Genomic DNA, 27,446 nt, shown 5'->3' on the forward strand with positions numbered 1-27,446 from the left:
CGCAGTCGGATAGTGTCATTCTGATCCCTTGTCGTTCATAGGAAAAAAATCTGCTCTGCACTTAATCTCTCTTATTTCATTTGCATTGTCTTTCCGAGCGATGGAGGAAATAATAAATTTTCAACATCATCGATAAAGAGGCACCCTTCCAATTTATGCAAGAGATTTAATCTGTAATTTAACCTTCGCTCCGTGATTGATTCCCAGCCTAGCTCCTCTAATAATTTTGATACATCAAACAGTTCATCATAACAAAGTTTTAGAAATCTAGCTCCTCTACGCTGTACGCGGTCCAATTCGGCAATCCATCCAATTTCGTGAGCATCCCATTTACTAGCAGCATATTCTAAAGGAGGCCTAACCAGCAAAAGATAACATTTCCCTTTGACCTTTTCATCTATTTTGTTCATTCGACCCTTTCAAGCATTTAATCAAATCTACACTTTCCATTTTGCTGTTCCTGATGCAATAGACGTTCGGGAGGGACTTTCTATGTCAAATGTACATAATGCATAGGAGAATTTATAAATTTTTAATGTACTGCTATTGTATATTATGACAATCGTATCAATATGGCATATGATAAAGATTGTCTGTAATTGTACGTTGCATTGAGTATCTCAATTCTTTTTATATCACATATGATTAAAATTATACTAAATTGTAAATTATAAAAAATAATAAAGTTAAACATGTTTGTCAATGGAAAAAAAGAAAAAGAAAGAAGTTACTTAGATGCAAAAATTATTCAGTAATAGGACAATATTCAAAACATGCGGAAAAAATGTTACAAAAGTGAGTCTATTTGAGATTCATGCAGAATATCGGCATAATATGTGTATCCACTACCAATACATAATTATCCCCTTCCCGCCTGCGATCATGTCTCTTTTTATCTCTGATTTCTACGCTGCAAGAGATGCAATGCGGCAATCAATCCTACCCCATGAGGATCCCATTTATACCAGGAGAGTATTCTAAATTAGGTCTAACCAGAGAAAGATAACATTTCTATTTAACCTTCTCAATTTTTCCAATCCCCCAATACTCTTCCAATAGAACTTTTTTTTCTGGCTTATCCACATATCCCCAAATGTATTTCACTCAGGAGGGGGTGCATGTAAGGATAACACCTTAGTATTCACTCTTGTCTATACTGTCTATTTTGTTATTTTTATGCAGCATATGCTCGGGAGGGAACTACTCCTATTCCAAACATTCATTGACAAACAATTTAAGAATTTTAATTGTGATTGCCAAGTGACGAGCCAACGTTGTATTGGAGTAAGCTCATCCGCTAAAGCTTTTTCGTCCTCAGGAATAGAAGCGAATAACTTCACATACCACTTCGTTGTTGGTAAATAAGCGTAGCTTACTAATAACCGCGAAATTAATGTCGTTAACCTAAAAAAGGACCAAAAAATGTCCAATTACACTTCCCTGGGGAACACCAAAAGTGAATTCTACTGCATTAAGGCAAACACTATCCATGACTACGCTTTGTACGCCACCTTTCAATAAGTCTTTAATCCAGCCATGAATATTTCTATCTTTGCCCAAGGTTTCTAGGTTTATAATTATTTTAATCTGAAATACTTCCAAAAGATTTTTTAAAGTCTAAAAAAATTCGAGCAATATGATATTATATCCTCCAGAAACTGGAATATTGTCACCCCAACCCGTCTTCAAGTCTTCCAGTCTATCTCCGTATTCAACATCCCACCGCCAATTAATATGCTTTTCATATATTTATCTTACCTCCTTATGATATCACCAAATATTTCCCTCTCCTCTCCCATCATACTCAGCACTTCCTCATGTTTTTCCTTTCTGACTGCTTCACCTTCTCCGTCCTTCTCCACACCCACATTTCAAAATCCTCCAACCAAGTCTATCATCCTGCCTCAATGACCACCATACATAACTATGCTCCACATCAAAGTTTTAACGAGCCTTTCCTCAACAGCCCTGTCATCAATTCTCTCCTCCTTGTGAAAGCTTCTTTGCCTAGTGCAATTATTTTTCTTATGTTCCCACTACTACTTTGACCAATTTGGTCCAAAACACTTCGGAGCTATGTAAACTGGCTGTGGTTTTTTCCCTTTTATTTTAATGCCAAGCTTAGTCTTTCTCTTTCTATATAACTGATTAATAAGGTTTAAATATAATTTAAAAATATTTTATTCCATTAATTTTCTTTCCAGATTAATGCAATTAAACATTGTTTTAGTTCATTGGCACAAGGCCCCCAAAAGAAATGGAGCCCATTGGATGGTGTTTCCCTTGCCTAAATAGTAATTCAGCACATTTTGTTAAATCACACCTTGTAAATAGAATTAAAAAAATTGTGGATCCCATGAAATATTGCATGTAGTCTGACCAGTGTAATCACATGGGAGGCATCTTTATTTAAACAAAACATGGAGGTGTGTGTGTGTGTGTGTGTGTGACAGAGGGAGAGAGTGCGTGCGCGCATACAGGGTTCGTCCGGAAAATAAGTGTACTGACTCCTGGGCTGGGCGCGCCGCTCCAGGCGCGCCCAGCACCGCTCTGACGGGCTGCGATTGGAGAGGGGTATGTTGGCAAGCGACGCTGAAAAAGGCAGTCGGCTCTGAGCTGTGGTGTAGTGAGGAGCTCTGTTAACGCGAACCTCCACGCTCGACCCACGTCACGGAACGCGATGCCGAAGCAGCGTTATTCCATCAAATTTGCGGTAAAGCTTGGGAAATCGTCTACCGAAACTGTCGGTATGATTAACCAGGCTTACGGGGAGTCAGCCATGTCCAGAAACATGATCTTTCGGTGGCACAAGATGTTCGTGGAGGGCAGAGAAGAGGTCGACGACGAGTCTTCGAGAGGTTCCCGATGATGCCTTCGCGGGAGCGTTCCAGGAATGGGCACGCCGCTGGAACAAGTGTATCGACTCACAAGGGTCCTATTTTGAGGAATATTAGCTTAAGATATGTAAAAGTGTAATAAATTTTTTTTCCTGAGCTCAGTACACTTATTTTCCGGACGAACCCTGTATATGCAGCCTCTTTCCCTGGCGTATTTTTTCTCCTTATGCTCCCATTTTTGTTTCCTTGTGTTCCCATTATATCACCATGCACTTTCACCATTTTGGTCCAAAACACTTCCGAGAGACGTAAACTCTTCCACCTCTTCCACCACCACCACCAGTTTTTCCCTCTTATTTTAACGTTTGACTTAGCCTTTCTCTTTCTGGAAAATCGCATAACCTTTTTTTATTTATATCGATTCTCATCCCATATCTGTCGCACTGAATTTCCAATACCCTCAGCTATGCTTGCAACCCCTTGGCTGACCGGCAAACTAGAGCTTGGTCATCAGCAAGCCTCATTGATTTTACGAATTCCCCGCCCACTTTCATTCCTACCTCCAGTTCTTCCAATGCCTTTTTAGTAATTTCGTCCACATGTACGTTGAACAGCACCGGTGATAATGGGCAACTCTGCCTTACACCTCTTCCTAACACTACCCATTTTGACTCTCCATTCCCCACTCTGTGTCCGCCGTCTGAAATATGCAGCGGTGGCGGATTAGCCTCCTGTCTCTCCAAACTTTTCCTATTTTCTGCAGTATATTCATTGATTCTACCCAATTCACTATATCAAAAGCCTTTTCGAAATCTACGAAACAGGCAAATATATCCTGAATGTATTCTATATCCATCTTTATTAGTGACCTCATTACTGCAATGACATCACGCTTGCCTCTCTCCTTCCTGAACCCAAACTGATCATCCACTAAGTAATCAAGTTATTTTTTATTTTTTGATGATCATTCTGAGAACCACTTTAGCTGCGTGCGAAATCAAACTTATTGCCCTTTAGTCCTCACATATTGCTGCATTTCCCTTTTTTGGGATAGGAACAAAACTGATCTGACGAACTCTTCCGGCCAATTTCCTCCCTCATATGTGCTACGAATTAGTCCATAAAAACTTTTCCTCCCGCCTTTTCCCAAACCTTTGAGTAGTTTCAAGAAAATGTTGCCCACCCCCCGAAACGCTTTCACCTCCCTGTATCGCGCATCAATTCCACCCTTCCTTTTCAAACTTTCCATGCCCTCGAACTGTCTCCTTCTTCCGCCACGATTTTTATGCTCTATTTTTAACCCACCTCAGTTTATTATTTCACTCCTTATTCTTATTTCTACCTAACTCTATAATTACTAACTCTTACTCTAACTCTTACATTCATCTATTTCCTACTCTCGTCTATCTTTTCCATCATCTCATCCGTAATTCATGGTTTCCTTATCATTTTCCTAATTACTTTTCCCATAGTTTCGTTTGGGGCTTTCTCTTTAGAAATAATTAGATTTAGATTTCATAATCTTCTTAAATCAACCAGGCCTATATTTAAGTCCACTCCAGCTCGCAAAATCTCTCCGACTCCATGCAATTGGGCTAGATGCTCCATTCTTGTAATAAATTCCCTTCTGCAACAACACCTTCTCAATATCTCCCGTCCCACTAGACGTCTTCCAGTAATTCTAAAAATATCTCTCCGAAAATTCTATCACATACCACCCACAATGTACCCTCTGCCCAGCGCTCTGCGGTACCGGTAACCCATCTTTCCCATCCACCTCCCTCCAAGTTCCCAGACATACAGCTACCCACAGCGAAAATTTCGAGAAATTATCCACTATTTCCTCCCTCCCACCAAAAGCCACACCAATCCAATTAGGGAACCTGGATTTTGCTTGCAGCTATTTTTTTAAATCCTGCCACTCCCCCGGACTAAACTGTTTCCATTAGCTTACAACTTCACCTGAATTACCTATTACATATCCCCCCGTGATTAACCCTCACCTCCGCCTAGTATTCCCTCACCACCACTAACTAACCTCACACCACTAAAACAACCCCACATCGGACGCAGGACACAACCTTTGTACCACCTATTTCCCCAGATCCCACAGACTGAAAACCTTTCTTAAAGAACCCACAGATCCTATTTAACACGACAATGACGTGACCTCATCCTTACTACCCCAATGCCCATCTCTAGCATACAGACGACCCGCTAATCCCAAAATCTTCTGAGAACCACCAACCCTTTGGTGCCCCCCCCCCGACAAATTTCCTCATATTTCCGCTAATGGCAACCGTCCCCGATGTAACACATGTCTACTTATCAGAGCTGCTCCCCTTTCCCCACATCCCCTCATTGCCCCCTCACCTCGTTCCCACGCTAATCGCCTCGCAAAAAACATTATTTATATTTTGTCAGGCAAACAATGCACTTCATTTTACATAGGCGAATGCATTACCCCCTTATCCATTCGAATGAACAATCACCGCTACTCTTGCGATTCTGCCTCATATTTTTCTCTTCCTGTCCCTTCACACGCAAATTCCCACAACCTTTCATTCGACCAGTGTTTGATCTTAGCATCCTAGAATCCCTACCCGATTCAGCCACCAATATAGAAATAGGAACTGGAGAATCTGCATACACGATACCAGCCTATCGTATACTAGCTTTCCGATCTTTTACAATTCCCACCCTTAACCGCCATCTTTAATTTCCCTCCCATCATTCGCCGCATCGTCCCCTTTCCCCCAGACCCCTAACTTCTCTCTTAAAATGTTCCGTCTTACTTGAAGAAGGCCTCGGAAAAGGCCGAAAGCTCAAATAATCTAATACAGGTACAGGTCTAATACAATACCTGTATGTGATTGTCCTTTTAAGTGTTATCTATTTTATTTGTCTTCTATTGTGCCGTCCAAATGTTATATTGCTCTTGTGAGTGCTTCAACATCATCGAGATTATATAATACCTTGATAAATAAAAATATATATATATATTATACATATATATATATATATATATATATATTTATCAAGTAGCCTACAATATTTTCGTTACCGTATCTCAACCCTATTTTATCGTTCTTCTTGTTATTAGCACCTCGTCTCACATGTACATGGAAGAATATGCTGAGATACCTCAATGCATATCGATTTATTTAACATTACTTCCATTGTTTGAAACATTTCGCTTATTAATTGATATAAGGAAAGCAATAGATAGAGCATATAATAGTTGCAATATAATGCAGTTACGTAGATAAAAAAAATGGCTGCAAATTAGGCCAACTCTAACATACAATTATTTGTCGTGAGACTAAGATGAAGAAGATTCTGGCTCTTTATCGTTCAAAGGAATAATGGCTTGTCGAAACAGTTTCACAGTCAGTCGTTGCCTAAACCTCCACTCAAGATCCCTCATAGCGTGGCACTCTTCAAGCGTGGCATGCTCAGCTTCCGCCGACTGAGTGTTAATTGCGGCTCTTTTGAGCGAGATTGTAAGGCCCTCGTCACGAAACCGTTGGTGCCAACTGCACGATCCCGAAGGAAACGGCCCGAAGACTGCGGGACTCTTGACAGTCGGGAAGGAGAGATTCCGAGAGATCACCGACACGAATGCCGACCTCGCCCTTGATGGGGAAAATTTCCATTTGTGCAACGCGGATTGGCAAACATATCTCTGAGGTGATTATAGGATTTCCCAGGTGTTCATATTCCGCGCTGCTCATTTCTTCAGAAGGTGGGTTTTTTTGACGTACTATATTTCGCTCTCATGGCGTTCTCCCTATGGAGTATTCCTCTCGATACTTCAGCGATGCCAAACTGATGAGGAACACCTTGCGGTCAACGCACGAAAAGGCAAAAGGGTGAGGAGTGAGATGTCCATCGCTTTCTCCCCGCCCCCTCCCAATAGTGATTACCCTTCTCCACTCGCACCTCGAGTACCCATGACGATCTGAACTGAACACTTTTTTAATTCCTCCCCGTCGAGCCGTGTTTGAAAGAAATAAGTGGCTCCTTGTCATCGCGTGGCCGCTCGATTACAACTCCCTCGATTCGCACTTCGTGAGAAGTGTGCGCGGGGCTTGAAGTGTACTTCGCCAAACGCGCATAAAGCAACCGCGACATGCGCACTGCCCTGCGCCCAAGGAGGGGAAGCGGCGCAGGCGGAGATGGGAGGGGGAGGCGTGGGGGGGACTGCACGGCTCCGCGTTTCACTGCTCAAGTAAAGGGTACGGTCCGACCCTCCCCCTTGAGAAGACGATTCCCCCCCCCACTGGCGATCACGCCTCTTTCTATCCAGGGACCATGGATACGGGGGCGGGGGGTTGAGGGGGTTTAAATTGAAGATTAAGTCCCTTGAATTGAACGGACTCCGTCGTACCATGGTGGGAGAGTGATCAAAATATCATGGAAATAAGAAAAGTGAGAACCCTAGAGCCGAGAGAAGTTTAAGATGTAATTTTTCCCCTGAAATGACAAGGGATCAGAATAACTGCCTGCGGGAGCGCTAATAATTGTGTCATTTCAATTAATTTGAATTTTTATTCTATTTTATTCAGCACGATTTTGAGAATGTATCTTGAGTAACTCCTTGGAACGTAGGTGCGATGACTCTCGTATGTTTCAACATAAATGTAGATTAGTAAAACGTTGCCATGGTAAACTGTGAGTTGTATCCAAATTATTAGAGTAGCTGGGCTGGGAATCACTCACAGAGCGAAGGTTAAATTACAGATTAAATCTCTTGCATATATTGGAAGGATGATTGCGTCTTTAGCAGTGATGTTGAAAATTAATTATTTTCGCTATCGTACTACGGTGGGTGAGTTAATTTCAATAATATTAGAGAGATGAAGTGTAGAACAGATAGATTTAAGATGTAATTTTTCACGAACTATAAGGGATCGGAATAAAGTTGTCCGACCGCAGTAGGGGTAAACATATTCGAGTTAAAATTAGTTTATTGTGAATTGTGACCCCCTGCCACACACCCTAGCGGTGGCTCGCAGGGTACAAAAAAATACTAAAGCACATTTGACTATGTTGACTTTGGTATCTTAGACCATCTTGCTCTCATCTTTTCTGTAAACATAATTGAAAAAAACAGTCAAAATAATGATAGGCACCACAAAGAAAGGATAACTTTTAGATCTATGATCAAAGATGGTCCAATGTAATTTAAATGCACTGAAATAAATTCTTAAAACTAAAAACTCTAAAAACTTCCGAAGTATAAATAAGGTGCTAGTTAACTGTTTTGTAGAATTTTTCCATTTACTGTTTTAAACAAAGGTACCCGCTAAATAAAGACAACTCAACTTGTTTAATGATTTATTGTTTTCAACGATAGCAATATTTGAAAATTATCTCCACTCAATGGCCTAAGGTGAATAAATCTCCATGCTTAACAACTAATTACCAAGATTTAAAAATAATTTATGGATATTAGATAACTGGAGAGAAAAGGAATCTAAATTCAAGTAATCAATGGCAATGTGGCAAGTGGGTAAAATATGAAGGTGAATTAGCATCAATCATATGAAAAGAGACGTATCATTTGGCGAAATTGACATTCATTTCATCTAGACTATTGATGATATCCTCGGTCTTCTAGATGAATCTTACAGGAATCCTGAGGATTTTGTTAAAATCTTAAAGTAAATCACAATTCAGTGGAAACTAGAATAACCAAAAAATATCGTAAAAGCTGTCAAAAAGTTAAGCTTTTTAAGCTAAAAACAGCGGAGAGGTCTATGAAATTTTTAATAATTTGCTGGAGGAAACTATTGAAAATACTGCGCAGCCATTGCCATTGTTATAGGTAAATGTCTCAGTTTTGGTTAATTTCCAGAGTTGTTTGAGATTGTAAAGTAAATCATTTACACTAAAGAGTGACAGAAATAATAGGTCAAATTATCGACCTATATCATTAATTTCGAGCTATCTTAAAACAAAGTGCAATGAAATTTTAATCTTACAATTACTTTGAAGTCGACTACTCTCTTTTTCGCTCCCAGTTTAGTTTTCGTTTTTGAATGTCGACTACACCAGTAATAATAAATTTAACCATAGATATAATCAATAAGTTTTAAAAAGTAAACATTCCAAATTAACGCAATGTCTAAACAAAGCATTTGATTGTGTCTCTCAAAATGTACTGTTCCAGTATCATGGTGTCGTGGGGCAGCTTTCTCATCCGATGAAATCATATTTAATGAATAGGAACCCATGCGTGTTTTATGGTGAAGTGTGTTCAAAATTTGGTGACGCAACATCTGTTTCATATGGTGTTATGCTGATAAGATAAAGGAGATCCACTCCATATCTGTAGCCCAATATAGATAGATATAAACATTCGTTCTTTCCTCGGGCAATAAGGAATCATAATAGTAAAAAGTTGAAGCCATTTTAAAAATGGAAACAACATCAAAGTTAAGAGGGAGCCAGATTAAAAGCTGCGCAAATATTTAGAGCACTCGTAGGTGCATGTGCTGGGTATATTAGTTATTTGTAAATGCATTTGCTAGTGTCTAAGTTAAAATAAGATTTGCATGGATATATACGCCTGTGTGTGTGTGAATTATAATTCTTTTGTTTAGCATGCAGTTGCATTATATTTTACGGGTAGTTTCCTAACATCCCCTGTCACACGCCCTCGTGGCGGCTTGTGGGGTAGGTAGATATAGATGGTGTGCTCCAGGGATCGATATTAGGTCCTTTTTTATTTCTCATAATGATAAATGATTTACCCAGGAAAGCCAACTTTTACTCAATGCCATTTAAGAAACACTTCATTTATTAATAATGCAAATGAGTAAGATCAAGCGAAAGATCTACTTATTTTCAGGGCAGACCCTGTAGAAAGTACCTCTTATCCAGTGCCATGGCACGTGCCGGCGTAGCAAATGAGCGCGCGTCCCCACCTCCTCTTGCTACGCCATGAACACTCAGTCATTGGCTGCTTGCTCTCTCATCCTCTCTACAAGAAGTTTCCAATGAACAAGCGAAAAGCAAATCTAGCCAATTTACAGATGAATGTAGAAGTCATACATACCTCAATTCCTTGTAAGTTTTTAAACGTTTTGGCAAAATAAATGAGAATTAAAATTCATAGCGGTAAACGACACCTTCATATTGCAAGAAACTGCGGGAGATACCGCGACAGTAACTTTAAACGTAATCTTTCGCTAAATGTGCATTACATTGCAACAACTTCAGAGTGTAAAAATCATTCGCCTTGACTGGGATTCGAACCCGGATCCCAGCTCCCGAGTGCTTTAGTCAGTTAGGCTACCGAAGCTAACAGGGCGCCTCGGTAGCTCCAAGCTTAACTGGCTTAAGTACTCGGCCGGACTTCCAGGTTCGAATCCCGGTCAAGGTGAATGATTTATACACTCAGTAATTGTAGCATTGTGATACCTTCATAATTATTTACCGTTACTATGTGCTTGCTCGCTTGATTACCTAAATTACTGCCATGGTGACAGTAACTATTGATGCTTCGAATTACATAGCACAGATTTAATACAAGTCCACTTCTTATTCTAAAAACATCCGAATCTATTTTAAGTGTCGCTTGGTTCCGGCTATTGCCTTAGTTTTCTGTGGAAAGTTGACAGGATTCGGAACGACGATATGCTGCGCTGAGAGCATGCACCAGCACTAAATTGTAACGGTATGTTTAGCCTCCTGCAAGCCACCGCCAGGGTATCTGGCAGGGGGTGAATACGCACCAGACTAATTTTGATACAAATACTATATTTTCACCCAAACCGCGGTCGATCAATGTTATTATGATCCCCTATTGTTCGTGGAAAAAATGACATCTTAAATCTATCTATTCTACACTTAATCTCTGTAATTATATTAGCATGGTCTCTCCTACCATAGGACGATGGGGGTAGTATCACATTTTAAACATCATCGCTAAAGAGACATACTTACAATTTATGCTATCTGCAATTTTACCTTAGCTCCGTGGGTGATTCCTAGCCTAGCTCCTAATTTTGATACGCTATTCATTTTATCTTAACGTTTTGCAAATCTGGGCCCTCTACGCTGAACGCGATCCAATTCGGCCATCCATCCAACTTCGTGAGGATCCTATTTACTAGCAGTATATTCTAAAGGAGGCTTAGCCAGCAAAAGATGACACTTCTCTTTGATCATTTCATCACATTTGCCTCTTCTAATAAATCCTCATTTTTTGTTAGCTTGTCCATATATTCCCCGTATGTTTCACCCAGGAGAGGTCGTGAGTGAGGGTAACGCCTAGGTATTTAATCGAGTGTACACATTCCATTTTGGTGATTCCAATGCAGTTGATTTTCAAGAGGGAATTGCTCTATTCCCAGAAATTCAGCACTACCCACTTTTATACGTTTAATTCTAATTTCTATCGCCAAGTGTCACAACAGCGTTGTATAGCGTTTAGGTCATCCGCTAAATGTCATGTGTCCTCGGGATTACCGCTATCTCTGTCAACAACTGCAGCGTCGGCAAATAAACGTATCTTACTAGTGACTACGGAGTCAATAAAGTTAACGTTAAGTATGAACAAAAGAGGTCCGGGAACACTTCCCAGGGTAGTGGTTGGTAGTGTACGATTGGTAGTAGAACGGTAGTAGTCGTTGGTAGTGAAAACGAGGCATTAGAATGCGTATATCCGATTGGCCACTCACATTATCAGTTTCCATTTCCAACTCCCCTGAAGAACATGCCGTCTTCTTGCCCGATTTTTCCCTCCCGTGTGTGTTTTCTTAATCTGATTTTTACGTCTATCGTCACCTAGTTCCTGCTGGCGCGATGACCTATCGAAAGCGAGAAATTAATCCTGCAAATAAAAGGAAAATTGTTCACACAGGGAATCCCCGATTATCATATCCGCCGAATGCCGATCCGGATATGAAGTTTCCCACTTGTGCAAAAAAGTCGGTCCTTAAATGTTTCTTTCAGAGTTACTGAAGATATTGAGTAATTCGCGACTTTTTCTCGATTTTCCGAACGGCTATTCTGAATGGTAAATATCGAGAGATTTTATAAATAGTGATTCCCATGGACGAGAAGATGTTGACTTAACGGTTTCCAAGGTTCTAATTATATTATTTCTGTTATCTGATAGCTCTATTTCGCAATATCATCCAGAATATGTCAAGAGTTAGTTTGTTTCCTGTGACTGTTTGAAGTGGGAGTTGTGAATGCAGACGGTATTTACTATGGTGACGAAATTAAAAATATTTAATTCATTATGAAGTTAATGAATAAATTTTTAATTATTTTAAAGTTACAAATTTGTGAAAACTCAAATTTCTACCTTTTACGTTATCTTTAAATTGGATTAAATTTATTTGGAAAGCGATACCCATGGTGGCATTGTCCTTGACTCGAGGAAGACCGCGAAAATTTTGTTTCGACACTTTTTTACGTTCTAAGGTCGGTGATGTTAAAAAATTATATTACATGCTTTGGTGTGTAATATAAAAAAAACCACACACACAGTAATCAACACTTCGACACTTTTTTACGTTCTAAGGTCGGTGATATATACTGAAAAAATTACATTGCGTGCTTTGGTGTGTAATTTAAAGAAAACCACAAACACAATAATCAACTTTAATCAACGGTACAGTAGGTGACAGCAGAGTTCACCCAGGACTAAGCCCGACGGCGTGTGAAATTCACACATCAGGGTAGGGGGGCCAGGTCCTTTCCCTGTGCTGGTTATGGTTTCCCTGGAAGATCTGGTACCCGAAAAAATCACATAGCTTGGGTGTAGCTGCAGGTGCCCAGAGTGCCTTGCCCGGGAATCGAACCCAGGACCCTCCGGTCAGCAGTCCAACGTTCTACCTACTGGACTACCGCGACCCTGGTGTCTAGAGTAATGTCATATTAATTATTTCCGGACATCATTACTCGAGCCAAATTTTTAATGATAAAAAAATCCATGCTAAGACAAGTAAATGCATTGGCATGACGGTGATTATTAAACTATTCAACAATAGTTTTCACTATTCTACGTTACAAAAATATATGTTCAACCCAGTTGAAATAATTAAGCATGCCTGAAATAGGTTTATCCTCTGACGTAGACGTCCATTTAAATCAGCTCTTGGATTTAACGAGGCATTGTAAAACTGTGCATTAGACACAGCTATCGTCTTCCGCCAAGAGTCCTCAAACTCCCACTGGGTTTTCCGGCCTTTTAATTGCTTCTGCGGACATTCTTCTATCCAGAGGGTCAGACGGAACCCGCCGGGGTCGGGGACGCCGTCGTCGCGTCGCCGTGACTTCTGCGAAACCCGGCTGCGGTTGATTCCAGAGAGAACAATAAAGTGCGCACCGTCTCAATTAAGGGGCAGTATGAAACCCCTGCCCCCCCACATCCTCCCGCCCCTGAGATACGGATCTGCCCCGCCGCGCCCGGATGCGCTCTGCCCGAGGCGGACGAGAGCAGACATGTTTCCCGGGGACGATACTCCGGAGCCCATCGAGTTAATAGCACGCGTCGCCTTAAAACGAAATTCTGTCCGGGCCCTTAGGAAAATGAAGGGCCTCCCCCTGCCGGCGTCTCCCTGGAAGGCATACTACGGACAGGTGGTCGCCAAATTTTTCGGGTTGGATTTATTTGGATGGGGTGACGGCTCACTTTACAGAACCTCTTGGGCGTGGAAGTTTTTCATACAAGCCAGCTGGGAACATTTTTTTCCTGAGTAACGCCGAGTAAAAAATATATTTATTCGTCTTCTTGAACCGTTTTTTTCAATAATGGCAGTGCTGTGGGACATACCTTATTAACATGGACCAATGGTCCTAGGGAGAGTTGATGAGGAGTTTAAAGAGAGATGCTTTCTTTCGTTGGTTAGGCCTCATTTAGAATATTCTATTAGTATGAATGGGATCCTCACGAAGTTGGATTGATAGCAGAATTGGATCGCGTGTAGCGTAAAGGAGCTAGATTTGTGTAACGTTGTACAAAAAACTGAGTAGCGTATCCAAGATATTAGGGCAGCTACCCTGGGAATCACTCACGGAGAGAAGGTTAAATTACAGATATAACTCTTGCCTTGGATTGGAAGGATACTTTTTAGCGATGATGTTGCAAATTTATTATTACCCCCATCGAGCTATGGTAGGTAGGAGATATCATGCTAATAAATTTAGAGAGATCAAGTGAAGAACAGATAGACTTAAGATGCCATTTTTCCCACAAACGATAAGGGATCGGTATAAAGTTGCCCGACAGTGGTAGGGGTAAAAATATTCGGGTAAAATTTAGAATGGTGTGTTTACACCCCCTGCCACGCACCCTAGCGGTGGCTTGCAGGGTACTAAAAAAATGAGAATAAAGTTAAAACTTTCATATTTTTTACCTCGAAAATTCTTGGATACAAAAGATTCTCAGTAATATTATTTTCATATGTACTCTTCATGGTGTCCAATAGAAATGTTCCATTACTTTAAAATTCCACGATAACTCGAGAAATGCCGTGAGTTTAACTGTTACCAAGGCCAATGGTATCTTAGTGTACCTGACCTGGTCTAGGAGAGCCTCTTAGAGAATTATTACTGTTTAGGAACTTTCTAGTTCCCTTGTAAACTTGTTGGAGACAGGGAGATAGTCATCAATTTTTATTCATTGATAAATTTCAGTTCATCCCGACCCTCCATCCGCTACTCGCACTTGAGCAGGCTGAGATAACTACGTCAACGAAAATACCCCCTGATCCACTAAGAAGGTGCGTGGCACAGGGTTCGAGCACTAGGTGGGAATGTGAATAAAGGAGGATACATGTACAGATTTCTCCTTCCCCTAGAATATTCTCATAGTTTCCCCAAACAGTAATTAATTCTACACAGATCACCCTATCGAACGCCCTCTACAAGGTATGTTACTTACACTGAAAAAAAAGAAATTCTATCTCCATCGCGGTCGGATACAGTTAATCTGATCCCTTATCGTCGTAGGAAATATTACATCATAAATCTATCTGTTTCACTCTTTATCTTCATAATTATATTAACAGATTGGGATAATCATACCTTTCCAACATCATTGATAACAGGTAAATAGCTAAACATATTTTACAGGAAGTAATTAAGTGTGACAGGGTTACTAGAGAAACTAGGAAAAGAGAATTTAGACTTTCAGCTCGGTACAAGACGCCTGAGTTTACCTGTGATATGTGTACCAAAGATGGAATATTTTGGGTTGCAAGCGATAGCGGAAAATCAAACTACCCAAATGAAATGTGATGAAAATGAGGGAAAGTAAAAAGAAACTGTGACCAAATAAAGCCATTATAATCTGAAATCCCAGGGGCGAACGCATCACTTCCATTGAATTTACTCGATAAACGATGGTGCCCTGACGCCCCCTGCCACACGTCCCTGTGGGTGATTCCAGGGTATAACGTACGTGCAACTGTCTCGCATTGATCGTTGGGCCTAAATTGCTACTTTCAGCCTATTTCCCAGCCTGTTGCCTATTTCAGCAACCTCGACGGTCGACCATTGTGCCTTGCGAATGTTCGTAAACATTTTAAAATAGCGCAAAACGACGTTGCTGAGGCAATCATCGTGTGATATTGTAAAATAATTGAATGCTTTCAACCAAAAAAATTCGAATTTTTTCATTTGTTTTTAACACATAAACAGTCTCGCGAATTTTATTATAAATGCATTCGGGGCACCCTCAGCTTCTCCCAAGCTGAGTGATTTTTCGGGTACCAGAACTTCCTGGGAAACCATGGCCAGCCGACACAGCGAAAGGAACTGCCCCCCCCCCTAATTACCCTGTAGATGAGTGAATTTCACGCGCCGTCAAGGGCTTAGTATTGGATTGGATTGGATGGCACTCAGCCATCACCTAGCAAACCGACCTTCGGGTTGATTACTGTGTTTATGGCTTTTATGGTTCATCACAGATGTTGTTGGTTCTCACAAAAAGTCTAAATACTTGAGTGGAATGAACATAGGCATGGGAGACACCATTAGGAGGCGAGAAATGGGAGGCGTCTCGGGGAAATCGCTCGTATCTGACCAAGGTTTGAGAATTCCGCGTTTTGTCAATGGGGAAGTTATGTGCCGCAACGGCGACCGATAAGGTTTTAGGGCTTCATAATCGGCCGACGTCGATAAGGGAGGCACGAGGACGAACGACGGAGGCGATTGGGTTTTCCCGAAGGCGCCCGAGGGAGGTACCAAGCGAGTGAAATCGCATCCAAAAGCTCCAGGGACGGACCGGACTCGCCCTGCCACCACCCGCATGTTCGCGGGAAGTGGAGGAGGTACACAAAGGCAAACACCGCCGCCCAGGAAGCGGCGAAGATATGAATTCTTTCCGAGGAATGGGGTTTCTCCTGAGGCGGGTCGTTGTGAAAAGTTGATACCTTGGGTTTTAGTGCGTTCGTGGAAAGGCTGTTTTAAACATCGCGAGGATTTCTTCTTTTTGGGGAGGGGAGGGGGGAAAGAAAAATATAATTGCCTCATTGGAGAGTTCCATCGCTAACCAGAGGAAAATGTCAAGGAGTGGGACGTGACGATGGTCACCCGGCGGTTCCCCCTCGGGAGGTCGTCAACCAAAAGGATGTGCGATCCAGGAGGGGACCCAGTAGGTGACAATTGCAAGTCCGGAGCTACTTCTGATCCATTTCTTGCATATCCCTCTCGACTTATATTCGACGATTTTTTTCCTCCAACCGAATAATATGGGTTTAATGAAACGCATGAGTAGTCTCTGCATTCGGTGGTTTAGTACTACAATCTTATTTTTGAACCACAACGCAATAATTTCAAACGCAATAAATTCAAAAAAGCCGCATCGCCTTCATTGATAGTCGCGTCATGTTTTCCTCCGGGAAGGAGTCAGTAGTCGTGGAACCTTAAGTACTGACACCTTTGACACATGCAGTTGTTCATGAATAATTTTCCACACGCTGTCGTCTTCGTCGACCTGAGACCAACCCTCCGATCTTGCAGGACTCCCCTTAACCGATCTGGGGTCCATTACACGGCGGAAGCGGCGAGTAAGGTAGCGGATAGGATACTCGACCACTGTAGGCCTTTTTTAGGATAGAGGGCAGGTCACTTAGTGGGTCAATAACACCTGGGGATAGCGCGTATAATATTATTAATAAAAATATAAAAGTCACCGACAACAATGGCATTGATTTAGAAAGACATGTGACACGCACTTCCCCACAAAGGCGTCCTAAACTACAGTCAGGCACAAATAAGGACGTTATTCAACATCAAAATAATTTAAATATACTTGCTATAAATTGCAGAAGCCTCAAGAACAAATCAGCGGATCTAGAACACATAATCCAAACTTATTCCGCTGATATAGTATTAGGCACAGAGGCTGTGCAATGACATAAACGACCAAGAAATTTTCCCAATAGATTTCAAAGTTTACCGACACGATAGAGATACAAGACCCGGAGGAGGGGTTTTCGTGGCAGTTAAAAGTCATTTTGAAAGCAGGCAAGTTTCATTTGAAAATAATAACATAGAAAGTGTTTGGTGCACCTTAATACGGACCAATCAACCCAACATAAATTTATGCTCTTTCTACAGACCTCCAGACTCAGATTTGAAAACACTTCACACCCTCAACGATCAAATTTACAATTTTACACGTAAATATAATAACAGCATAAACATAATTGGTGGCGACTTTAATCTCCCTGGTATAGATTGGGACAACAATATCGTTAAATCCGGGACCCGCGATCGCGAATCTTGCAATTCCATGATAAAATTGGTTCAAAGAAACTCCCTCCATCAAGCAGTATGCATGCCCACCCGTGGAAAGAACATATTGGATCTATTTCTTACAAACACGCCTGAACGTATTATTAGTGTATCAACTGACGAGGGCTTGAGTGACCATAAAGCAATTAATGTCCACTTGGACATAGAAATAAAAATGATTGTTAAACCAAAAAGAAAAATTTATAATTACCATAAAGCAGACTTTGAATCTTTTGCCAATCAATTAAACTCTTCACTACCCGAGTTCAAAACCCGCTTAAGTCATGTCAACGTGGAAGAAACTTGGACAGAATTTGTCAATATCATGCAAAAAGGAATCGTAGATTTCATACCAATAAAATACGTTAAAGCAAATCGCGACCCCAGGTGGTACAATACAGACGTTAGAAAAGCCCTTCGAAAGCAGAGAATGCTACACTCTAGGGTAAAGAGGGCAGGCGTGAACACACCATCCCCTGAGAATAAACAATTATGGGACACATATAGATCCTCTAAAATTGAAACCAAAACACAATTACGTAGCGCTTTACTGGACTTTAAACGAAAAGTACTTTGCGAGCACTTGGACACTGACCCCAAAGCTTTCTGGTCATATGTTAGGGAAGTAAATGGGAGTAAACAAACCGTGGCTTGCTTAAGGGATTGTAGCAATATAATTCATACAGACAGTGAAGGTAAAGCTAACATCCTTAATTCATTCTTCCAAAGCGTTTTCTCGAATGATGTTGCCACCGCATATCTCCAAGAAACAATACATACTCCACCCATGGGAAAAATAACAGTGGACCAACAAGTAATTCTAAAATTGCTTAACGAGATTAAACCCAACAAATCCCCGGGTCCCGAAAATATACCAGCTAGGGTGATAAAACATTTAGCTCCACACATTGCCCCGTACCTTGAGTTTATATTTAACAAATCCCTCACAGAGTGCAAAGTACCTAAGATTTGGAAAACCGCGCAAATAACGCCTATTTTTAAAAATGGTGACAAGGAGGATCCCAGTAATTACAGACCTATATCTCTCACTTCCATCTGTTGCAAAATCTTAGAGCACATAATTTTCAGTTCAATAATGAGACACCTTGACAATATTAACTTTTTAAGTGACAATCAACACGGATTCAGGAAAACCCGCTCCTGCGAGACCCAATTAGGATTATTTACGCATGATTTACTTTTATCTGGTGAGAGAGGTAGGCAAGTGGATGCCATCTTCTTAGATTTTCAAAAGGCATTTGATAAGGTCCCACATGGTAAACTCATTCATAAATTAAAGGTCGCGGGTATAAACAAGGGCGCCATAAGTTGGGTTAAAGATTTTCTTTCAGAGCGGGAACAGAGGGTAGTCCTTGATGGCGCTAGTTCCGACAGCGTTCGAGTCACGTCGGGGGTACCTCAGGGAAGTGTGATCGGGCCGTTGCTTTTCTTGATTTTTGTTAACGATTTGAACCGCGAAGTGAAAAGTAAAATTAGGATGTTCGCGGATGACACGGTGATCTATCGGGAGATATCTGGGGATGAGGATCGTTTTATTCTAGCGCAGGATTTAGATTGCATTACTAAATGGTGTTCTAACTGGGGATTGACTCTAAATTATAATAAATGTTCAGTGGTAAATTTCTTTAAAAGATCAATGGGATTTGCTTACAAATTAGCTGGAGGTGACCTAGCAGTAGTTGATACGGTACAATACCTAGGTGTCACATTCACAAAAGGCTTAACTTGGGGAACTCACATACGTAAAGTCTGCGGTCAAGCATATAAAAAATTGGGATTCATTAGACGCATTGTCGGCAAAAGTCACTCGAAGGTCAAGGAACGTTGTTACAACGCTCTTGTAAGGCCTCATTTAGAATACGCATGTAGCGTGTGGGATCCGAGTGAAAAAGGTCTCATTCGGGAAATTGAGAAGGTTCAACGCCGGGCAGCCCGTTTTGTAAAAAATTCCTACGATAAAACGCAAAGCGTCACCGAAATGCTCATGGATTTGGGGTGGGAATCATTGGCTGAGAGACGATTCAATGCAAGATTGAAATTATTAAATAAATTTAGATCCGCATGTTTCAGCACCGAGGTCTCGCAAATTATTCGTACTCCTACATACATTGGTCGCTTGGATCATGCATATAAAATTCGGGAAATATAGTAGATGCCAGAACTAGCCGACTCAAGGACTCCTTCTTCCCACGGACAATACGGGATAGCAACTGCAGGGTTATAGATAGCAAAAATTCCACTTGCCACCCTCAGCGTCTAAAAAATAATTAGTTGTATTTAAATGCATGCTCTTCCACTAACCTTATGTGTTTTGCTATAATAACCCATTCTTTCCGAATGACCTCATTAGTGTTCTGTTCATCTGTTTTTAAGTCTCCCTTTCAATCCCTCGTCCCTCTCCACGGGGGAAATTCCTGCTACCTGCAACGTTGGGTCGCATTCCATTCCTTTTACAGACTCTTTGGGGGTAGAGTGTTTCGTGGTGCATTTTCATGTGGCAGTGATGTTTCAATTTCTTGCTTGTTGTGTCCTGGCTTCCGTGTTGTAGGATGGCTTTCGTGCTGCATCATGGGGTGCAGTTTTTTAGTTATTTTGCGGTATATGTGTTTGCATGAGTGTGTGCGCTGCTGTGGGTGTAATTTTCCGTGTTGTTTTTTTGCATGAGGTATTTTTCCTTTTTACGGTTGGTGACCTAACACCCCCCGCCACACGCCCTTGCGGCGGCTTGCGGGGTATTATGTAGATGTAGATGTAGATAATTTCAGAGTGTAAAAATTATTCGCCTTGACTACAGGGATTTGAACTCGGATCCCTTAATGCCCAGCCGAGTGCTTTAGCCAGTTAAGCTATCAAGGTATCCTCTTAAACTCTCAAATTTTGGGGGCTTTAAAGGAACAAGATGTTGTGTCGAAATGCCGTACATACGATGCCACGGGCATTCGCAGTCGTGTGCGATGCGCCACAGTCCACGAGGTCAAAGCCAACTTTAAACATGGTGGTGTTTTACCTTTGACAAATTCCATGAAACTGCGGGAGATACCGCGACAGTAACTTTTAACGGAGCCATCTGCTAAATGGGCGTTTCAATGTAACAATTTTCTGATGCGGATGACTCCGCTAAAGGTCATTGTCGCGGAATATCCCGCAGTTTCTTGGAACTTATTTTTCCATCTAGGTAATTACAACACTGCATTTCATGCGACTAAACCAGAGGGAAAATCCCTGCTTAGAACAATGGAGAGGAAAACTGAAGAGAACTTAGGATATGACCAACTTAGATTCAGGAGAAGAAAAGGTGCGAGAAATGCGATTGGTGCTTTGGGGCTCACCGCAGAGGGCATGCTGGATGTTTGACTCGATGTGGACTTCATCGAGAAGGAAAATGCGATAGAGAGACTTGAGAGAGACTTTCAATAGAGAGACTTGGAATGCACTTAGGGAAATTCTTATTCTCAAAATACAGACAGGCGTGTGATAAAAAAGCTATTCACTGCACAAAAAGGGTAGAACGAGTGGAAGAAGAAGAAGAAATCGAAATTAAGGAAGATTGGTACAGAAAACATAATTAAATCTTTTCAGGCGTAACTTTGTAGAGTTGTTCGATAATGATTAACATACTAAATATTTGTAATCCCACACAGAACATTAAGTTAATTTTTTACGTGGAATTACAATTTGTTTATCATGACATTATTCATAATTGGTACAGAAGTGAAGCGAGAACTCTGACCTAATGCCATTTCCATTTACTGAGTCTGCGGAAAAGTTGATGAGACTGACCGTATAAGTAAGGCAAGCAGTTGGAGTCGAAGTGAAAATCGATACATATGCAGCCAACCAAATAATAATTACCGATTCGGAAGGATTACAAAACACTTTGGAATACATAGAAAAGGTTGGTGCTGATTTTTAGCAGGGTGGTTAACATTGACTAGACAAAAATTTTTTGTCTGAAATTAGGCAAAAAGGAGGAAGATGTGAAAGTTGTATTGCAAGAACAGTCTTACAGCCGGTACATTCATCAGGTACTAGGTCAGTCTTATAATCAGTGACGGAAACTGTACGAAAAGGGTTACACACAATATCTCCATTGAGAGTTAACTGAGAGAATTTGTCAATTTTCCAGACAAGGCCTGATACATGAGGATTACCCTCACTCACGACCTCTCCTGGGTTAAACACATACGGGGAATATGTGAAGAAGCTAACAAAAAATTAGGATAATTAGAATGGTACCGGTTGAACTTGATGAAAAAGTCAGAGAGAAATGATATATTTCGCTGGTTAGGCCTCATTTAGAATATTCTGTAAGTACATGGGATCCTCACGAAGCTGGATTAATTGCCGAATTGGATCGCGTGCAGCGTAGAGGAGCTAGATTTGTAAAACATTGTTAAGATAAAGTGAGTAGCGCATCAAAATTCGGAGGTAGGCTAGGTATCACTGACGGAGCGTAGGTAAAATTGGAAGGATGTCTCCTTTGTGATGATGTTGAAAATGTGTTATTATCCCCATCGTACGACAGTAGGAGAGATCTTGTCAATATAATTTGAGAAGAATAGAAGTGCAGAACAGATAGATCTAAGATGTCATTTTTTCAGGAACGATATGGGAACAGAATAACGTTGTCCGACCGCGATAGGGGTAAAAATATTCAGGTGAAAATTAGTCTGGTGTGCATTTACCCCCTGCCATTGACCCTAGCGGTGGCTTGTAAAGTGCTGAAATAAAAAATAATTCAGGTGACGGGATTGATATCTGAAAAAGAACACTGTCAACCCGCGGAAAATACTTACAGAGGACCTTTTGGAGCGTGGTCCTGTGTAGTGTCGGTAGGAGAAGGGCGAAGGATATTAGGAAAGTTTTGAGATGTTTCTGTGAAGGGAGATGAAAAATATTAAAGGGATCAATAAATTGATGAATACCGAGTGTCTTAAAAAGGGTAGGAGAAAAAATACCTTTGATGAAAATGATAGCGAAGAGGAAGTCTACTAGCGTGGCGCAATACTGCTGAATGAATAGAATAACGTTGGAAACATTGATGGAAAGAGTGACTTAGATATGGAATGCTAATCATAGACATGAGTGGGATAGAGGACACCACTAAACGAATTAGGATTAAACGTAAAAGTCAGAGATTAGTGGAGGAAATTGAATAACTTTCCTGACTGTTCCACTCCGGAAGAATTAACAAAAATACATGATCAAACTTTTAATTTGAATTTTGGAGACTAATATACAAGGTTTGTATAAAAAGTATCGGTAACAATTTTTTTCCTGACGTGTATGTGAAGAGCTGAATTCAGACCGTCGGTTAAGTGTACGTATGATCGCAGATCGTATTGGCATTTATAAAATGATAATGCACACCATTATCGCTTAAAATTTGGCGATGCGAAAGATCTGTGCTAACCTCTTCACGAAGGTTTTTGACGTACGACCAAGAGAAAAGTTGTGTGGTAGAGAGAAGCGGAGTACAACAGTCACACTGAAAGGAGAAAAATTAGAGCGAGTGGAGTGGTTCACCTATCTGGCAAGTACCATCACATGGGAATGGAAGAAGTACTACAGACATCAAGCGAAGAAAGCTCAATCAAGGAGAGGATTCAGAGTGAAAATACAACTGCTGTGTTCAAAGAAGATAGAACTACAGACAAGGAAATAATAAATGAAAACATTCGTATGGAGAATGGCACTCTATGGAGCAGAAGCATGGACCATCGGAAAAGTAGACCAGAAAAGACTAGAAGCCTTCGAAACCTGGTGCTGGAGGAGGATGCCTAAGATTAAATGTACGGATAAAATAAGAAATGAAAAAGTATACAGAAGAATAGACGAAGAACGGACCATATGGAACACCATAGAGAAAAGAAGAACCAGTTGGATTGGCCACACCGAGGCACCATAGATCCGTGAAGAATATAATAGAAGGAAAAATAGAGGGAAAAGTCCCAAGAGGAAAGCCAAGGGATAGATGAATACATGGGACAAATAAAGAAGAAAGTATATTGTCAAAAATACCAGGAAGTAAGCTAGTCAGCATCAGATAGGGTAGGGTGGAGGGCTGCAGTCAATCAATCTTAGGATTGAACGACCAACAATGATGATGACAATCTCCAAGGTGTTCTCTACAATCTCAGTTCATGTGAAATTTTTGATCCATAACTGTTTTAATTTTTTCGCAATATTTGGTTATAAACTGTCAGGAAGGCAACGGGAATACACCTCAGTTATCTGCTACAGGGCTGTCATGCCCGACAGCGGAGGAGGCATGGTCTCCACGGCCTTCATCCTTGCACGAAATCCTTGCACAACCGAAATGAAAGTAGAGGAGGAGAGGACCCAGAAGAGGAATGTTTCGGATAATGAGAAGAGTTGGCAAATTCTTGCAGTTAGGCAAGAATCAACTTAAGGACGGGGAGGCTAGAAAAAAATCAAGAGGAAATAAGTATATTTATGGCAGTTTTATGTGAGTTGCAATGAAAAGTTAGCGGGGATTACTATAACGATAGCTACCGAGTCATTTATAGCATGGAGGAGAAGAACCAAATAAGGAGCAACAGTAGAATTGTGTTGGAAACTGAGAAGAAGTATAGTTAAAATAGAACGGTGGAGTGATTGAATTACATGAGTGGATATAATGCAGACCGAATCAATTCAGTGAAAATTCAGGTATACATGCCTACAAGGAGTCACCGCGAGAAAGAAGTTTGCGAAGGAATTAGAAGAAACAATTTACAACGAGCCAGATTGGAAAGGGCAGCCAATAACCAGAGAGGGCAGTTCTGCACGTCCAATCGGTGGACGTGACGGCGAACGCATGTTAGTACGTGATGACGGCAAGATACCGATCACAGCGGATCCACGCCCGGATGAAATGCACGTCAAAGAGCGCACTGAACCTTTGAGAATTGGATACTAGTGGGTGACATTCCACAGATTGCTAGCTGGGCTATTTTTTTAAAAACTGGATCGCATTCCGCATTAGAATTCTCATACTGGGAACAAAAGTTTTCAGAACTGCGGCAAACCACTCCCAAGGCCGTCGCGAAGACCACCCATGTCCAGGTATATAGTCTGTCTGTGAACAGGATTGCGGCAATGAAGCATTATGGAACACAAAAGAATGAATGCCGAAGAGAGATGGATAGGAGGGAAGGGATCTCTTTTACCTCCTGAGGCCCCACAAGGGAGAGCCCGCCCCTCGAACACTTTCCCAGAGCAATAAAACGCTTAAAACGGCGCCCTGCCTTCCCCCTTCTGCAACAATAGGCGCCCGCCACTCACCTGCTTGGCACCAGCCGGAAGAAGCGAGAATTTGACGTGGCACCGATTTTCGCATCGTCCGCAATCAATTGCTATCTTCCAAGTTCAACCTATCAGTTACCGTAACTTTTGTCTTGCGTTGGCCAATAGGAACGCTCTGTTTTTGCTTGATATTTTGTTTTGGACCTTCCATGGAGACGTCAAAATACTTGGAAGTATCGATTTTAAGTATGACTAAGAAATAACCGAAATATCCGAATAAAAAACTTTCTGCATATTAATTGATCCTTATGTACATACTGTTGTGAATTACAACTATTAATGTCAATTTTTTTTGTTTCAGCTAGCCGTAGACTGAAGTAACTCACAGTGTGGAGGAGAAAGTGGCTCTCAGTGTGATTAAGTTCCTTTATTCGAAAGGATACAGTGCCCGGCAGTGTGTAGAAAATTATTCACGAAGAACTGCACATGTGAAAGTTGTCAGCACGCTGGGTAGCACGACTACTGACTCCTTTCCAGAAGCAAACACGGCGTGACCGGCAATCAGAGCGATGTGGCTTTGACATTTTGCCACATCCTCCCTAGTCATCCGATCTCGCCGCTGGCGTCTTTTTCTCATTCCCAGAACTCAAAAATAATTATTGCGGGGTAGGAGATCCCTTCCCGCATGACCGTAAACCACAGATGAAAACCCTTCCCGCATGACCGCATTAGAATGTCATTAAATAATATCAGTATTGCTTGCTCCGTTTTGTCTGTTTGGGACTCATTCCTACCGGTGTCCTTGGGGGAGGAGACCATTGTATGTTGCATGTCCATGTGGTAGTGGAATTTCCCTTCTTACTTGCCAAATTCTAGCTTACACGTTATCGGATAAGTTTTTTTACTGCATCCTAAGGTGCAATTGTTTGTCAGTTGATAGAATATATATTTTCATGGGTGTAATTTGAAAGGATTTTTGCATGAATGTATACGTCACTGTGGGCATAGCTTTGCATGGATGTGTTGATTTTGCATGTGGTTATGTTCCCTTTTACGGGTGGTGACCTAACCTTGGTGATCCTGCGGAGGCTTGCGGGTTATTATGAAGAGGTAGATGCATATGAGATTTCACAAATAATGACGCCTTTCACGAGGTGGAACAATGGTTTTCAGCGGAATCTGTTGAGTTCTATATACACGGCCTTCGAAAGTTCAAGAAACGCACGGTGAAATGCATAACTCCGAATGGTGAAAAGTCTTAGGGATGGCAAATAAAAATTTTAGTTTCCATTTCGATTATTTTTAGCAATAATTGAAAGATTAAGATATCCCCTCGTTTTTCATAAAAATAAATAGAACAATAGACGTATTTAGGAAAGGAAGGAGTAAAATACCAAAAGATTCCATTAAAACGATAATTTTCATATATTAAAAGATACTGAATTACTGAACATATCGATACAATGGATATCGAAGCTATAGAGACGTCCCGTAGGAATAAGCCCAATGTATTTCCTGCTCTGACAGACGCAAAGGATAGATCACGACCCCTATTACCATTGGCTAACTTTAAACAAATATTTTAACCGTTAAACTTGAGCCAAATCAATTTAAACTTCTTTTATTTGATGCGAGATTAGTATGAAAGTGATTCATTTGGATCTCCATCCAACATCTCCTTTGTCAAAAATAAATTCAACCAGTCGATGTGCCGTGTTTACAGGAGCGATGAATTACCGCATTAATCCACTGTTGTCGAATATCCTGGAGACTCTTCAGAAAATAAGAATTTCATCATTTTCCTCTTTCTTCAATACGATTAAGTTCGATTGGGATCCGACTTGCAATTTACGGTTAACTTTCCGAGCATCTCTCCCCCTCTCACCATCCCAGATCCCATCCCATCCAGGCACGCATGCCCATATCACCTCTCCGCGAATTCACATCTGTATTTACCCAATACCCCTCAAGCCGCCGCAAGGGCGTTTGGCGGGGGCTGTTAGGTCACCACCCGTAAAAGAGAATAAACCCACAAGCTAAACCAAAAAATTAATGCATATCTACGCCCACAGAGATGTATTCATTCGAAAACCTTTTTCACTTACTCACATTCAAATACATGTAGATGTACATATGCTATCAGCTAATGTACACATGCACCTACGAATATACATTTTGTCCACGCAAAGTTTCATATTGTCCTGACTTGTAAATCGAATGTCTGTAATATTTCTATTGTGACTTTGGTCTTTTACTATTATGATTCCTGATTATCCAGAGAAAAAAATGAGTATTTGTATTTATCTGTACCGGAAACTATCTCCCTTATCTTATCTTTGTGGTCTGATCTACTTAAATAGTGTGGGGCCATGATAATTCCTTTAGTGTCATTTTTAAATTCTTTTGTTCTGAACAATTCTTACATTTGCATCTACATCTACATAATACCCCGCAAACCGCCGCAAGGGGGTGTGGCGGGGGGTGGTAGGGCACTAGCCGTAATTAAGAAAAAAATCGCATGCAAACTCCACAAATTTATACAATCCACAAACAAAACATGGTATACATTCGTGCAAT

The sequence above is a fragment of the Hetaerina americana genome, unplaced genomic scaffold, assembly GCF_022747635.1.
Source record: "Hetaerina americana unplaced genomic scaffold, ioHetAmer1.1.p SCAF_33, whole genome shotgun sequence".
NCBI classification, from domain to species: Eukaryota; Metazoa; Arthropoda; class Insecta; order Odonata; family Calopterygidae; genus Hetaerina; species Hetaerina americana.